At 40.9% G+C, this 15,003-nt stretch overlaps 1 long non-coding RNA gene across 1 annotated transcript; it reads left to right on the top strand.

Annotated features, from left to right (window-relative positions):
• Nucleotides 1-575: 575 nt before the first annotated feature.
• LOC132533413 (uncharacterized) lies at nucleotides 576-3,310 on the top strand. Its single transcript, XR_009545279.1, has 3 exons — nucleotides 576-690; nucleotides 2,386-2,452; nucleotides 3,146-3,310. It is a non-coding gene; the product is annotated as an uncharacterized LOC132533413 (long non-coding RNA).
• Nucleotides 3,311-15,003: the final 11,693 nt, after the last annotated feature.

Here is a 15,003-nt window from a genome sequence, read left to right as displayed (position 1 = left end):
CTCTTTCTGAGGGGAGAGTGGCAAGATCATTCCCTGACTGATAAATAAAGTAAAATAAAAAGGAAGAGATATATTTTATTTATTAATGAGGAAGATAGGAGGAGAGAGAAAGCCATCACTCTGGCACATGTGCTGCTGGGAATCGAACTCTAGTGAGAACTCGGGGCATTCCCAGACCCCGCTCTGCCCCTATAACTTACAAAATCATACCAAATGAAGAGAACCTAGCCACACCCAGTATAGGCAAGGCTAAGATGCTTGTGCCTGTGGACAGCTGGGAGGAAGGGGAGGGGAGGAGATGGAGGAGGAGGGTGGAGGAGGGAGAAACGAGGAGGAGGAGCTTGGCGGTGCTGATTTCCTTGTAGCTTCATGTGTTGGAGCCGCTGCCACAAAGCAATGCTGCGCCCTGTTTGCGGCTTTTCGACTTTAGTGGTAAAAATGAGCACGTGCTTCAGATTGTTTCCTGTTTGCGAGCATGGGCACCACTCTAGGTCTTTTATAAAAGCAAAGAGTCCTTTCATCAACTTTTGAAAATCTGAACCGGGGGCAAACAGGTGGCTCACCTGGCCCAGCACAGAGACCCACGCTTGAGGAACCTGGTTCGAGCCTCAGGCCAGTACCTGAAAGGAGGAAGCTTCACAAGTGGTGGAACAATACTGCACGAGTCTCTTTTTCTCCCTGTGTCTTGCTGTTTCTTTCTGTCAAAAAGGAAAACACAAACTAACAAACGAACAACAACAACAACAAAAACTGGGTTCTCATGTGCTGGGGAATAGCAGAAGCCACGAAATCGGAGAACCCGGTTCCGTTCGGTGTCAAGTACTGTCTGATGACCTTTGGTGAGTGTCTGAGCCCTGCTCAGCTTCTGGTGAATTTTGTCTGCCTCCAGTCACCTAATGCACAGGGACGGTTCTCGACAAATACATGAGTGCAACGTCTGTTTTGTGACATTACTGGGGGCAGGTAGGAATTGTTAGGGTCGCCTCCAATGGTGTGTGCCATGTCTCAGCCATATTTTTGGAGAGGTGGGTGACTGCCAACCCGCTGTATGCCAGGCTGGTGGCATTTGTGTGCAGACAGGGCAGAGTTTAGGGGAGCTTCTGAGTGCTAAGATCGTCCTGTGGGAGGACGGGGAAGGACCTAGCAAAAGTTGGTTATTAATACTAAATACAAGGGAGCAAGGCCACCTTTTGGGGGAACATCCAAATTATGCTTGCTAACTACACAGTTAAGACAGGATACAGTTTTTGGGTGGGCTGGGGAAAGAAGACCAGATATAATTTGAGAAAAAAGGGCTTGCTCTCTTTTTCTGATCTGAAAGCCTTCGATCTGATGTGGAAATCAGAATGAAGGAGGGAAAAAAAAATGATCACTACTTCCAAGTGTTAGTGCATGAGCTTCACACAGTCTGGTGTTTGCCTGCTGAATAACTTCCTCTGTCTTCTTTCAACAGCCCACGGTAACCTACCACTAGCCTTCATGCCACACCACTCTCCTCTCCATTTGTGAATATTCCAGTTACGCCTTTGTACCTACAATTCCTCCCCATGGAATATCTACATGTGTGATTTTGTTTATTTATTTATTTGGACAGAGACAGAGAATCAAGAGGGAAGGAGAGATAAAGAAGGAGTGAAAGAGAGAGACAACTGCAGCAGCACTTTTTTTTTTTTTTTTTTTTTTACTGCTTATAGAACTTCCTCCTTACAGGTGGGGCACCCAGGGCTTGAAATGTGTGTTCAATGAGTGTCACTGCCTGGCCCCTATTTTATTTACTAATAAAAGATTTTATTTATTGATTTGATGATAGATAGTTGAGTATATGAGTGTGAAAAACAAAAACAAAAACAAAATGCCAACCTGTTTCCCAAACTGTAGGAGAACTGTTGTGATTATCTGAGGGGATGGGGACACAGGCCCTTGGCGACAGAAGTTGTGAAAAAAATTAAATAATAAAATAAGGAAAATGAAAAAAATGATAAATGATAAAAATGATAAAATAATGATAAAAAATAATTGATGACAGGGAGAAGGGAGAGAGAATGACAGAGAGAGAGAAATATGAGAGAGAGAGAGAGAGAGAGAACCTCACTCTGGCATATGCAGTGCAATGCCAGGGATCAGACTTGGTGCTTTATGCTCCCAAGTCCAATGCTTTAACCACTGTGCCGCCTCCTGGGTCATGATGCACACTATTTTTAAAATTGCCACCAGGGTTTCTGCCTGCATGATGAATCCACTGCTCCTGCATGATATGGCCTGTGCTTTCTTCGCTGAGCTGGCTTCTAGGCCCCTCAGTGTGTAACTGTTTTCATCTCAGCTGGTTCCTGTCTCCTACTGCATGTCCCTGTCAGTCTCTGGGCGGGCTTTTATATCTGAAATGAGAATCTGTCTTACCTTTGCTTTGTACTTTCTCTGATGCAGATCTGGGTAGAGCCATTTCCTGTCTGAAGTCCATTTCCTGTTATTGAACTATGGGAATTAGGTGCTGAAACCAGGGGACAGGGTGAGATCTGTGCTACAGTCAGGCCACTCACTCTAGACCCTTTCAGTGGGTAAAGCTAGGAAATACCTCTAAAAGCCACATACTTGAGATGATACCTTTACTCCTTTACCAGTGAAATTGGGTTTGTTGTCCTTTCTGTTCCATAAGAGGGTGGTGGTGGGGGAACAACTTCCAACTAACAGAAATCTTCCATAATGGGAAAACTGGTTTCCAGCAGCTTCAATATATTTATTTGGCATTTGTGTGTGGCAAAAAAAATCAACAAAAAACAAGAATGTTTATGAGATTCCTCCAACATATTTTATATTCTGAGGGTGTAAAATTTATGGAATTCAAAAGTCAAAATTACATAGAATATAGTCAGAGTAGTCTCACCACCTCCAGTAATTCATATCCTTGCCTTATTTATTTATTTATTTATTTATAAACTAGGGATTCACTGCTCTTGGCTGACTTTTCACATAAAAAGAGAGACAGTGGTCCGGGAGGTGGCGCAGTGTTAAAGCTTTGGACTCTCAAGCAGGAGGTCCTGAGTTTGATTTCCGGCAGCACATGTGTCAGAGTGATGTCTGGTTCTTTCTCTCTCCTCCTATCTTTCTCATTAATAAATTAATAAAATCTTTAAAGAGAGAGAGAGAGACCCAGAGTTGGGAAGGGAACGGGAAGGGTATCACAACATGGAAGCTTCTCCCTGTGTGGTGAGAGCTGGGGTCAAGCCTGGGTCACGATCAGAGCTGAGCAGGTACCATCACGTGAGCTAGCTTCTCATTCCTCATTTGCTTATTTATTTGTGAGACTTGCTTATTGTTTTTTTTTACTTTCACAGGCTAGAGAGATAGAGAGGAGCACTGCTTACCTCTTACTATTTGATTATTTAATACTGAGGATCATCCTGGTTCTTTCTCTGGTTAGCCAATGCTATTCATTCCAAGTTTCTTCTTATTGTCACTCACTTTGCAAAAAATAAGCACAATTTTCATTTTGAAAAATAACTTTCTCTCATACTACTCACAAATAACATTGGGAACACAAATATACTTCTTTTTTTTAATATTTATTTATTCCCTTTTGTTGGCCTTGTTGTTTTATTGTTGTAGTTATTATTGTTGTTGTTATTGATGTCGTTGTTGGATAGGCCAGAGAGAATTGGAGAGAGGAGGTGAAGACAGGGAGAGAAAGATAGATACCTGCAGACCTGCTTCACTGCCTGTAAAGCGACTCCCCTGCAGGTGGGAAGCTGGGGGCTCAACTGGGATCCTTGTGCTGGACCTTGCGCTTTGCGCCACCTGCGCTTAACCCGCTGCGCTACCACCCGACTACAGAAAGCACAGATATTCTTATTTCTGCTTCTTTCCTAAAAAAAAGTAATATACCATCTTTGCTTTTACCCATTTATTCAAAGATATTTTTATTTTGATTTTGTCTTACATGTGGGTTTAAAAAAGCAGTTTTTTAATAGTTGTTTTATTTTTTTAATTGGGGAATTAATGTTTTACATTCAACAGTAAGTACAATAGTTTGTACAGGCATAACATTCCCCACTTTCCCATATAACAGTACAACCCCACTAGATCCTCTGAATCCTTCCAGGACCTGTATTCTCCCCACCCACTCACCCCAGAGTCTTTTACTTTGGTGCGATATGCCAATTCCATTTCAGGTTCTACTTGTGTTTTCTTTTCTGATCTTGTTTTCCAACTTCTGCCTGAGAGTGATATCATCCCATATTCATCCTTCTGTTTCTGACTTATTTCACTTAACATGAATTTTTCAAGGTCCATCCAAGATGGCTGAAAATGGTGAAGTCACCATTTTTTACAGCTGAGTAGTATTCCATTGTGTATATAGACCACAACTTGCTCAGCCACTCCTGTTGTTGGACACCTGGGTTGCTTCCAGGTTTTGGCTATTACAAATTGTGCTGCCAAGAACATATGTGTACACAGATCTTTTTGGATGGATATGTTGGGTTCCTTAGGATATATCCCCAGGAGAGGAATTGCAGGATCCAAATGGACCAGGTAGGTCCATTTCTAGCCTTCTGAGAGTTCTCCAGACTGTTCTCCACAGTGGTTGGACCAGTTGACATTCCCACCAGCAGTGTAGGAGGGTTCCTTTGACCCCACACCCTCTCCAGAATTTGCTGCTGTTACCTTTTCTGATGTATGACATTCTCACAAGAGTGAAGTGTTATCTCATTGTTGTCTTTATTTGCATTTCTCTGACAATCAGAGACTTGGAGCACTTTTTCATGTGTTTCTCTGCCTTTTGGATCTCTTCTGTGGTGAATATTCTGTCCATGTCTTCCCCCCCATTTTTGGATGGGGTTATTGTCTTGTTGTTGAGTTTGGCAAGCTCTTTATGTATTTTGGTTATTAAACTCTTGTCTGACATATGGCACGTAAAGATCTTCTCCCATTCTGTGAGGGGTCTCTTGGTTTGGGTAGTGGTTTCTTTTGCTGTGAAGAAGTTTTTTAATTTGATTTAGTCCCATAGGTTTATACTTGCCTTAGTCTTCTTTGTAATTGGATTCATTTCATTGAAGATGTCTTTAAAATTTATGCAGAAAAGAGTTCTGCCAATATTTTCTTCTAAGTATCTGATAGTTTCTGGTCTAACATCCAAGTCCTTGATCCACTTGGAATTTACTTTTGTATTTGGTGAAATACAGTGGTTCAGTTTCATTCTTCTGCATGTTTCAACCCATTGTTTCCAACACCATTTGTTGAACAGACTCTGCTTTCCCCATTTAATAGTCTGAGCCCCTTTGTCAAAGATTAGATGACCATAGGTGTGGGGGCTCACTTCTGAGCTCTCAATTCTATTCCACTGGTCAATGTGTCTATTCATGTTCTAGTACCAAGCAGTTTTGATGACAATGGCCCTATAATACAGTTTGAGATCTGGGAGTGTGATGCCTCTGGTTCTGTTCTTTTTTTCTCAAGATTGTTTTGGCAATTCTAGGTCTTTTCTGGTTCCAGATAAACATTTGTAGCATTTGTTCTATTCTCCTAAAAAATGTGCTTGGGATCTTGATGGGGATAGCATTAAATTTGTAGATTGCTCTGGGTAGTATATTCATTTTGATGATGTTAATTCTACCAACCCATGAACATGGAATATCTTTCCACTTCTCTGTGTCTTTTTCAATTTCCTTGAGTAGTGACTCATGATTTTCAGTATACAAGTCTTTCATTTCTTTGGTTAGGTTTATTTCTAGATATTTTATTGTTTTAGTTGCTATAATAAAAGGAATTGATTTCTGGATTTCAATTTCTTCTAGCTTAGTGTTTGCATAGAGGAACGCCACTGACTTTTGAATGTTAATTTTGTAGCCTGATACCTTACTGTATTGCCTGATGATTTCCAAAAGCTTCTTGCTAGAGTCTTTAGGTTTTTCCATGTATACTATCATGTCATCTGCAAATAAGGAGAGTTTGACTTCTTCTCTTCCAATCTGGATCCCTTTAATTCCTTGCTCCTGCCTGATTGCTATGGCAAGAACTTTCAGCACTATGTTGAATAGTAATGGTGATAGTGGGCAGCCCTGTCTAGTACCTGATCTGAGTGGAAATGCTTCCAGTTTTTCACCATTGAGTATGATGTTGGCTGTAGGTTTGCTATATATAGACTCCACTATCTTCAGGAATTTTCCATCTATTCCCATTTTTTGTAGTGTTTAGATCATAAAGGGATGTTGTATTTTGTCAAAGGCTTTCTCTGCATCTATTGATATGACCATGTGGTTTTTGGTCTTGCTTTTGTTGATGTGGTGGATCACATTGATTGATTTATGTATATTAAACCAACCTTGCATGCCTGGGATAAACCCCACTTGGTCATGATGAACAATCTTTTTAATATACTGCTGTATCCCATTGGCTAGAATTTTGTTCAGTATTTTAGCATCTATGTTCATCAGAGATGTTGGTCTGTAGTTTTCTTTTTTGTTTGTGTCCCTGTCTGCTTTTGGTATCACAGTGATGTTAGCTTCATAGAAGCTGGAAGGGAGTATTCCAGTGTCTTCAATCTTCTGGAAGACTTTTAAAAGTAGAGGTATTAGTTCTTCTTTGAAGGTTTTGTAGAATTAATTTGTAAAACCATCTGGTCCAGGACTTTTATTTTTGGGGAGATTTTTGATAACTGTTTCAATTTCATTAGCTGTGATGGGCCTGTTCATGTTATCTACTTCCTCTTTACTTAGTTTTGGAAGTTGGTAGGTATCTAGGAAATCGTCCATTTCTTCCAGGTTCTCTAGCTTGGTGGCATATAGTTGTTCATAGAAGCCTCGCATGATATGTTGAATTTCTGCTGTGTGTATTGTGCTATCTCCTCTTTCATTTATTATCCGATTTATTTGGGTCTTCTCTTTTTTTTGTTTTGTGAGTCTGGCTAAAGCTTTGTGGATTTTGTTCACTCTTTCGAAGAACCAACATTTACTTTCGTTGATCTTTTGTATGGTTTTCTTATTCTCAATGTTATTTATTTCTGCCCTAACTTTAGTGATTTCTGTCCTTCTGGTTGCTTTAGGATTCCTTTGTTGTTCTTCTTCTAGGTCTTTAAGATGTGCAATCAGGCTGTTTATTTGTGCTTTTTCTTGTTTCCTAATGTGTGCTTGTATAGCTATGAACTTCCCTCTCAGTACTGCCTTAGCTGTGTCCCAAATATTTTGATAGCTAGGGGGTTGGGCGGTGGCGCAGAGGGTTAAGCGCATGTGGCGTAAAGCGCAGGGACCCATGAGTATCCCGGTTCGAGCCCCTGACTTCCCACCTGCAGGGGAATAGCTTCACAGGCGGTGAAGCAGGTCTGCAGGTGTCTATCTTTCTCTCCCCCTCTCTGTCTTCCCCTCTTCTCTCCATTCTCTCTGTCCTATCCAACAATGAACAACATCAACAATGGCAATAATAATGGCCACAAGGAGGCTACAACAACAAGGGCAACAGAAGGGGGGAAAATGGCCTCCAGGAGCAGTGGATTCATGGTGCAGGCAGTGAGCCCAGCAATAACCCTGGAGGGGAAAAAAAAAATCTTGATAGCTTGTGTCTTCATTTTCAGTGAACTCTCGAAACATTTTGATTTCTTCCTTGATTTCCTCTTTGACCCAGAAGTTGTTAAGAAGTGTACTGTTGAGCTTCCACATTATGGGACTCTTACTAATCTTTTGTTGATAAGTGTTAATTTAATTTCACTGTGGTCTGAGAAGATGCTTGGGATGATTTTAATGCTCTTGAATTTGCTGATGCTGTCTTTGTGGCCTAACATATGGTCTATGCTTGAGAATGACCCATGTGGATTTGAGTAAAATGTGTATTCCAGTTTCTTGGAATGAATGACTCTGAAAATGTCCAATAGTTCTAGTTTATCTATCTCTTCATTTAGCTCCCTTATTTATTTATTGATTTTCTGCCTGGATGATCTCTCAAGTTGAGAGAGTGGGGTGTTGAAGTCCCCTACGACTGTGTTGCTGTTAATATATTGCTGTAGCTCTTTGAGTAGATGTTTGATGTGTTTAGATGGCTTCTCATTGGTTGCATAGATGTTAATAATTGTTAAGTCCTCTTGATTGATTGATCCTCTGAGCATTAAGTAATGTCCATCCCTATCTTTTTTAATCTTATCTGTTTTAAAGTCTATTGTGTCAGATATGAGAATAGCTGTTCCTGCCCTTTTTTGTGGGCCATTGGCTTTTATGATAGTTTTCCTTCCTTTCACTTTAAGTCTATGTTTGTCTTGTTGAGTTAGTTGGGTTTCCTGTAGACAGTATATTGTTGGGTTGTATTTTCTGATCCATCTTCCTACTCTGTGTCTTTTAATAGGTCAATTCAGGTCATTGACATTTATTGATATCAAAGATTGAAGATATTTTAATGCCATTCTTGTAGAGTTTTAGAGTGTTCTGATATATGTCCTATTTATGATGATCTGACTTGTTTATAGAAGACCTTTCAGAACTTCTTTCAGGGCAGTCTTGGTGATAGTTGATTCCTTCAACTGTTGCTTGTCTGAGAAGGTTTTGATGCCTCCATCTAGTCTGAATGACAATCTAGCAGGATATAGTATTCTTGGTTGAAAGCCTTTCTCGTTGAGCACTCGATAGATATCTTGCCATTCTCTTCTGGCCTGTAGTGTTTGTGTGGAGAAGTCTGCGGCTAATCTTACGGGTTTTCCTCTGTAGGTGACTCTGTTTTTCTCTTGCAGCCTTCAGGATCCTTTCTTTATCCTTGTTCCTTTCCATTCTAAATATGATGTGTATTGGTGTCTTTAATCTGGGTTAATTCTGTTTGGGATCCTCTGGGCTTCTTGAATCTTTATGTCTTTGATGTTGTCTAGACTAGAGAAGTTTTCACCTATTATGGCCTGAAGAATGCTTTCTTCTTCTCCCTCTCTTTCTTCCTCTGGTAAGTCAATAATGCTATATGGTTTCTTTTGAAGTCATCCCATAGGACTCTGTTGTTGTTTTCAGCATCTCTTAATCTATTTTTGAGATCTCTTACTTCTTTATTAGTTGTCTCTAATTCATCCTTGATCTTGCTAATTCTGTCTTCAGCCTCATTGATTCTATTCTCTCTGCCCTCTACGGTTTTCTGGAGTTCATCTATTTTGTTTCCCTGTTCTGATACTGTTTTAGCTTGTTCAGCTAGTTGTGTTCTTAGCTCAGCTATTTCAGCTTTCAGCTCTCTAATAACCTTGAGATAGTTAGTGTTTTCTTCCAGAGTCTCATTTGTTGTTCCTGTATTTCTGGTTACAATTCTTTCAAACTCTTTACTAATTCCTGTGATTATTTCCTTAGCTAATGGATGTTGAACTCGTTATTTTGTGCTTCACCCTTTGGGGGGCTTTTAGCTGGACTGTTGTCCTGGTTAGTTTCTCCAATATTTCTTCTTGTTGGTTTACCCATTTTATATATTATGTTATAAGTTCCCTCTCAGTACTTTTCAAATTACTGATCACTATTTCCTGGATTGACTTGTGTCTAAATAAGGTAAAGGGTTCACAGTGGTGGAAGTTAACAGTTGTTTCAACAGTATTTTAATCCCTGAGTTGGAGCTCAGTGATTTAAAAGCCTCTTTAAAAAAATTTTTTTTTTTTCTTCTCTGTAGGCTATGGGAGCCTGAGGGCTTCTAACTATAAGTAGGCTTCTTAACTTAATCACTGACTCCTGATCAAGAGATCAGGCAGGATGTGGCAGAGATAGTCCGGTGGTTATGCAAAGAGACTTTCACAGCCCCTCAGCCATGCCACTGAGGTATAGGTCTTCTCCTGAATTTCCTGGTTATATCTCTGTCCCCCGGTGTCCCTCCCTGCCGCTGCTCCAGATTCTGAGGGCAGTAGCAATGGAGACTCAGGGTTGCACTTGGTGAGTCTCCGGGGAGTCCTCTCCTCCCTTCAGCTGTCCCCTTGTTGGTGGGACAGACTGGAGGTGGTGTCTCAACTGATAGACAGCCACTTAGTCTCTCCCTAGGCTCCTCTCTGTCATCAGCCACGTGTGTTTGCACTCACCAGTGATTTGGTGGGTTCCTATAGTCGTTCTATTCTTGTCTTGTTTCAGTTCCATGTGGTCCCCTTTGGTATTCCTAGTTGATCCCAGAATTTCAGTCTTGACCATTTGTGTGGGAGAGGCAGGACTATGGGGTCTCCACCAGTCAGCCCTCCTCCTGGGCTGCTGAGGGGCTCCAGGCCTTCACCAATCAAAACCCAGATACTTTGGGTGGTGGTTGTGGTGTGGGATCTTTGAGACTTCTGGCTCCAGGAGGGAGGGGCGATGAGTCCAAAAGCAGTTTTGGCTGAACAGAAAAGCTGCTGTTCAGTTGGGCTCAAAACCTCACATTTAAAGGAAATATCCATCAACTAGTCAAGTACTTTCAATTCTTGGTGTTTCTTTCTTTCTTTTTCTTTTTTTTTACTCAAACCAAATATTTATTTGTAACATAATAATCGTTAATGCAGAGTTCAATTAAATTTAATTATGATCAGATCTATTCTTCTGTACTTTTATATAGCACTTTTTTTTGAGCAATACCTTCCCTGATCACCCTATCTAAAAGTAACTACTATTACTTCTCCTTTTTTTTTTTTTTTTTACATTTTTTAAAGAATGTTTTTGTTTAGTTATTATTGGATTGAGACAGAGAGAAACTGAGAGGGACAAGGGAGATAGAGGGGGAGAGAGAGAAACACCTGCAGCCCTGCTTCACCACTCATGCAACTTTCCCCTCACAGGGGACCAGGGGCTTGAACCTGGTTCCTTGCGCACCGTAATGCATGCACTTAACCAGGTGCGCCACTGCCTGCCCCCAAAGTAACTACTTCTTTCAGTCTTAATTAATTATGGTGTGTTTATTACTTTTCCTCATAACACTTCTCATATATATATATATATATACATATATATATATATATGTTTACTGTATGTGTTCCAGTTAGTGTATCAATTCTAGGGAGCAAAGAATTTTATCTGTCCACTATCTCTAGAACATTATGAGTCACACAATAAATACTAATTATTCACTTAATGAATGAATAAATGGATGGGTGAAGTTGAGCAAGTGTAGCGTCAATGGAGTTCCTCCCTCAGCCCCTTCCTTGTGAACACCTCCAGCTAAGAGCTGTCCTATGAATGGTAGAGAAGTATTCAGCTGCTAATGAGTGCCAGTAATTTAATCCTTATATTTTTGAGTGTGTGGTATACAGATTTTTCTGTTGCCATTAGAGGAAATTACCATAGGTTTAGAGGTTTAAAGCACTAAAACTGTATCTTATAATTCTGTATAACTTAAGTCTAGCACAAAATAAAATTAAGATGCTTATAACACTACATTTCCCCCACCCCTGGCTCTAAGTTCAATCAATTTCCTTGACTTAGCTAGCTTTTTGAGACTTCTTATCTTTCTTAACTAGCAGCCACCTTGGGCTGTCTTTAAAGTCTTTTTAAAATTTTGTTTTATTCTTAGTGTTTCCATGGGCATCCATGGTAGTGGGAAAAAGCAGAAAGACCAAAAAGGGCTGTCACTCACAGTGTAATGGTTTGCTATGTGCGCGACAAGGGCTGTCACTCACTCACAGTGTAATGTTTTGCTAGGTGCGCGACCAGGGCTGTCACTCACTCACAGTGTAATGTTTTGCTAGGTGCGCGACCAGGGCTGTCACTCACTCACAGTGTAATGTTTTGCTAGGTGCGCGACCAGGGCTGTCACTCACTCACAGTGTAATGTTTTGCTAGGTGCGCGACCAGGGCTGTCACTCACTCACAGTGTAATGTTTTGCTAGGTGCGCGACCAGGGCTGTCACTCACTCACAGTGTAATGTTTTGCTAGGTGCGCGACTCAGGTTTCTTCTCCTTTTCTTTCTTTCTCTCTTTCTTTTTATCATTGTTGTCTTTACTTGCATATCTCTGACAATAAATGACTCGGAGCATTTTTTCATATGTTTGTTGTTGACCTTTTGGATCTCTTCTGTGGTGAATATTCTGTTCATATTCTCTCCCCATTTTTGGATGGGGTCATTTGTGTTTTTTTTGATGCTGAGTTTGGTGAGCACTTTTTTTTTTTTTAAAGATTCCATTTATTTATTAATGAGAAAGATAGAAGGAGAGAGAAAAAAACAGATATCACTCTGGTACATGTGCTGCCAGGGATTGAACTCAGGACCTCATGCTTGAGAGTCCGTGTCCTATCCACTGAATCACCTCTTGGACCACGTGAGCTCTTTATATATTTTGGTTATTAGCCTCTTGTCTGATATGGCTTGTAAAGATCTTCTTCCATTCTGTAAGGGGTCTCTTTGTTTGGGTAGTGGTTTCTTTTGCTCTTAAAAAGTTTTTGCAGAAGCTTTTTAATGGGATGTAGTCCCATTGGTTTATTTTTGTTTTAGTCTAGTCTTCTTTGTAATTGGGTTTGTATCACTGAAGATGCTTTTAATTTTTTTTGAAGTTTATTTTATGCTTATTTGTTTTCATTTTACTTATTTGTATTATTAGTGATTTTTCTTTTTTAAAAAATTTCTTTACTGAGGGATTAATGCTTTACAGTCAACAGTAAAATACAATAATTTGTACATGCATAACATTTCCCAGTTTTCCACATAACAGTTCAACCTCCTCTGCCATCCTGTTCCAAGACCTGAACCCTCCCTTCCAACCCCAGAGTCTTTTACTTTGGTGCAATACGCCAGACCCAGTCTAAGTTCTGCTTAGTGTTTTCTCTTCTGATCTTGTTTTTCAATTTCTGCCTCTGAGTGAGCTCATTCTATATTCATCCTTCTCTTTCTGACTTATCCCACTTAACACTATTTCTTTAAGCTCCATCCAAGATGGGTCAGAGAAGGTGGGTTCGTTATTTATTTTTTTTTAAATTTTTTATTGGGGATTAATGTTCATTCTTCTTCTTTTTTTTTTTTTTTCTTTTCCCTCCAGGGTTATTGCTGGGCTCGGTGCCTGCACCATGAATCCACCGCTCCTGGAGGCCATATTTTCCCCCTTTTGTTGCCCTTGTTGTTGTAGCCTCGTTGTGGTTATTATTATTGCCATTGTTGATGCTGTTCGTTGTTGGATAGAACAGAGAGAAATGAGAGAGGAGGGGAAGACAGAGAGGGGGAGAGAAAGATAAGACACCTGCAAAGATAAGACGCTTGTGAAGCAGAGAGCCGGGGGCTCGAACTGGATTCCTTACGCCGGTCATTGCGCTTAGCGCCACATGCGCTTAACCCACTGCGCCACCGCCCGACCCCCAGTGTTCATTATTCTTAATAACTGAGTAGTCCATTTTGTATATACACCACAACTTACTCAGCCACTCATCTGTTGTTGGACACCTGGATTGCTTCCAGGTTTTGGCTATTACAAATTGTGCTGCTATGAACATAGGTATACACAAATTTTTTTGGATGTTTGGTTCCTTAGGATATGTCCCCAGAAGAGGAATTGCAGGGTCATAGGGTAGGTCCATTTCTAGTCTTCTGAAAGTTCTTCTGACTTCTCTCCACAGAGGTTGGACCAATTGGCATTCCCACCAGCAGTGCAGGAGGGTTCCTTTTTCCCCACAACCTGTCCAGCATTTGTTGCTGATGACTCAGTTTTGACCTTAGTCCCTACGGCACTGAAGGAAGCTTCAGTGCTGAGGTCTCTTTCATTCTCTCCCTGTTTCTATAAAAAGAAAATGTACAGGTGGTGGTACACCTGGTTGAGTGTACATCTTACCATGTACAAGGACCCAAGTTCAAAAAGTTCAAGCCCCTGGTCCCCACCTACAGGGGGGAAGTTTCTTGAGTGGTGAAACAGGGCTACAGGTGTCTCTGTCTCTTTTCCTGTGTCCCTCTCCTATCTCAATTTCTATCAGTCCTATAAAATAAAGGGAAAAAAAAAGAAAAGTAGCTGCTGAGAGAGGTAGATTCATTGTGCAGACACCAAATCCCAAAGATAACCCTACTGGCAGGGGAAAACAAAAACACAAACAAAAAGGGAGGCCGGGTAGTGGCACACCTCCTAGAGCACACATTGTCATGTATAAGTCCTGGGTTCAAGTCCCTGGCCCCCACCTTCAGGAGGGAAAGCTACAGGAGTGGCGGGGTAGTGCTGCAGGCGTCTCTCTCATCCTTTCCCTCCCTCTCTTCCTCCCTCTGTTAGAAAAAGAAATAGAGGGGGGAAAAAGGACGCTATTGGGAACAGTGGAGTCATCTTGTGGGCACAGAGCCCCAGTGATAAAGCCTAGTAAATAAAGACCAACCAACCAACCAAACAAACAAACACAAAAAATTAAAAAGGGATTCTGGGAGTGGTGGAGGAACAATGAAGGAAAAATTGGAGGGTTTTTTTTTTTTTTACATTTAGTGAAACGTCCACTAGATGGCAGTATAACTCCAGGAATAAGGTTTCTAGGTCTTCTGGGGAAGGACTAAGTCTGCTTGGAAGGTGTTAAGGGAACATGCTTACTTACCAGTGAAGAAACCCGTCCTGAATTTACTCTCCAGGTAGTACCAACTTAACTTTTATTTTATTTTATTTTCTTTGCTTTGATTTTGTCTTCCTTCCTTCCTTCCTTCCTTCCTTCCCTTCCTTCCTTCCTTCCTTCCTTTCTTCTTCCAGGGTTATTGCTGGGGCTTGGTGCTTGCACTATGAATCCACTGCTCCTGGAGGCTAATTTTTTCCTTTTTTGACCTTGTTGTTTATCATTATTATTGCTGTCGTTGTTGGATAGGACAGAGAGAAATCTAGAGAGAAGGGGAAGACAGAGGGGGAGAGAGAGACACCTGCGGACCTGCTTGTGAACTGACCCCTTTGCAGGTGGAGAACTGGGGGTTTGAACCTGAATCCTTGCACCAGTCCCTGCGTTTTGCACCATGTACGCTTTACCCGCTGCACTACCGTCTACCCCCCCCCAGCAATTAACTTTCAACACTTCATTCTGAATTTTAGTTATCTCCCAGTAATATGAGAAGCATATAGTTCTGAGGGGAAGAAAAAAAAGGCTTACCCAGAATAAATCTTGATTTTTTTTTTAGAT

Source organism: Erinaceus europaeus, chromosome 16 (assembly GCF_950295315.1).
Source record: "Erinaceus europaeus chromosome 16, mEriEur2.1, whole genome shotgun sequence".
NCBI lineage: Eukaryota > Metazoa > Chordata > Mammalia > Eulipotyphla > Erinaceidae > Erinaceus > Erinaceus europaeus.
Note: the sequence above shows the minus strand (reverse complement) of the source record. Positions and strands in the feature narration are given on the sequence as shown.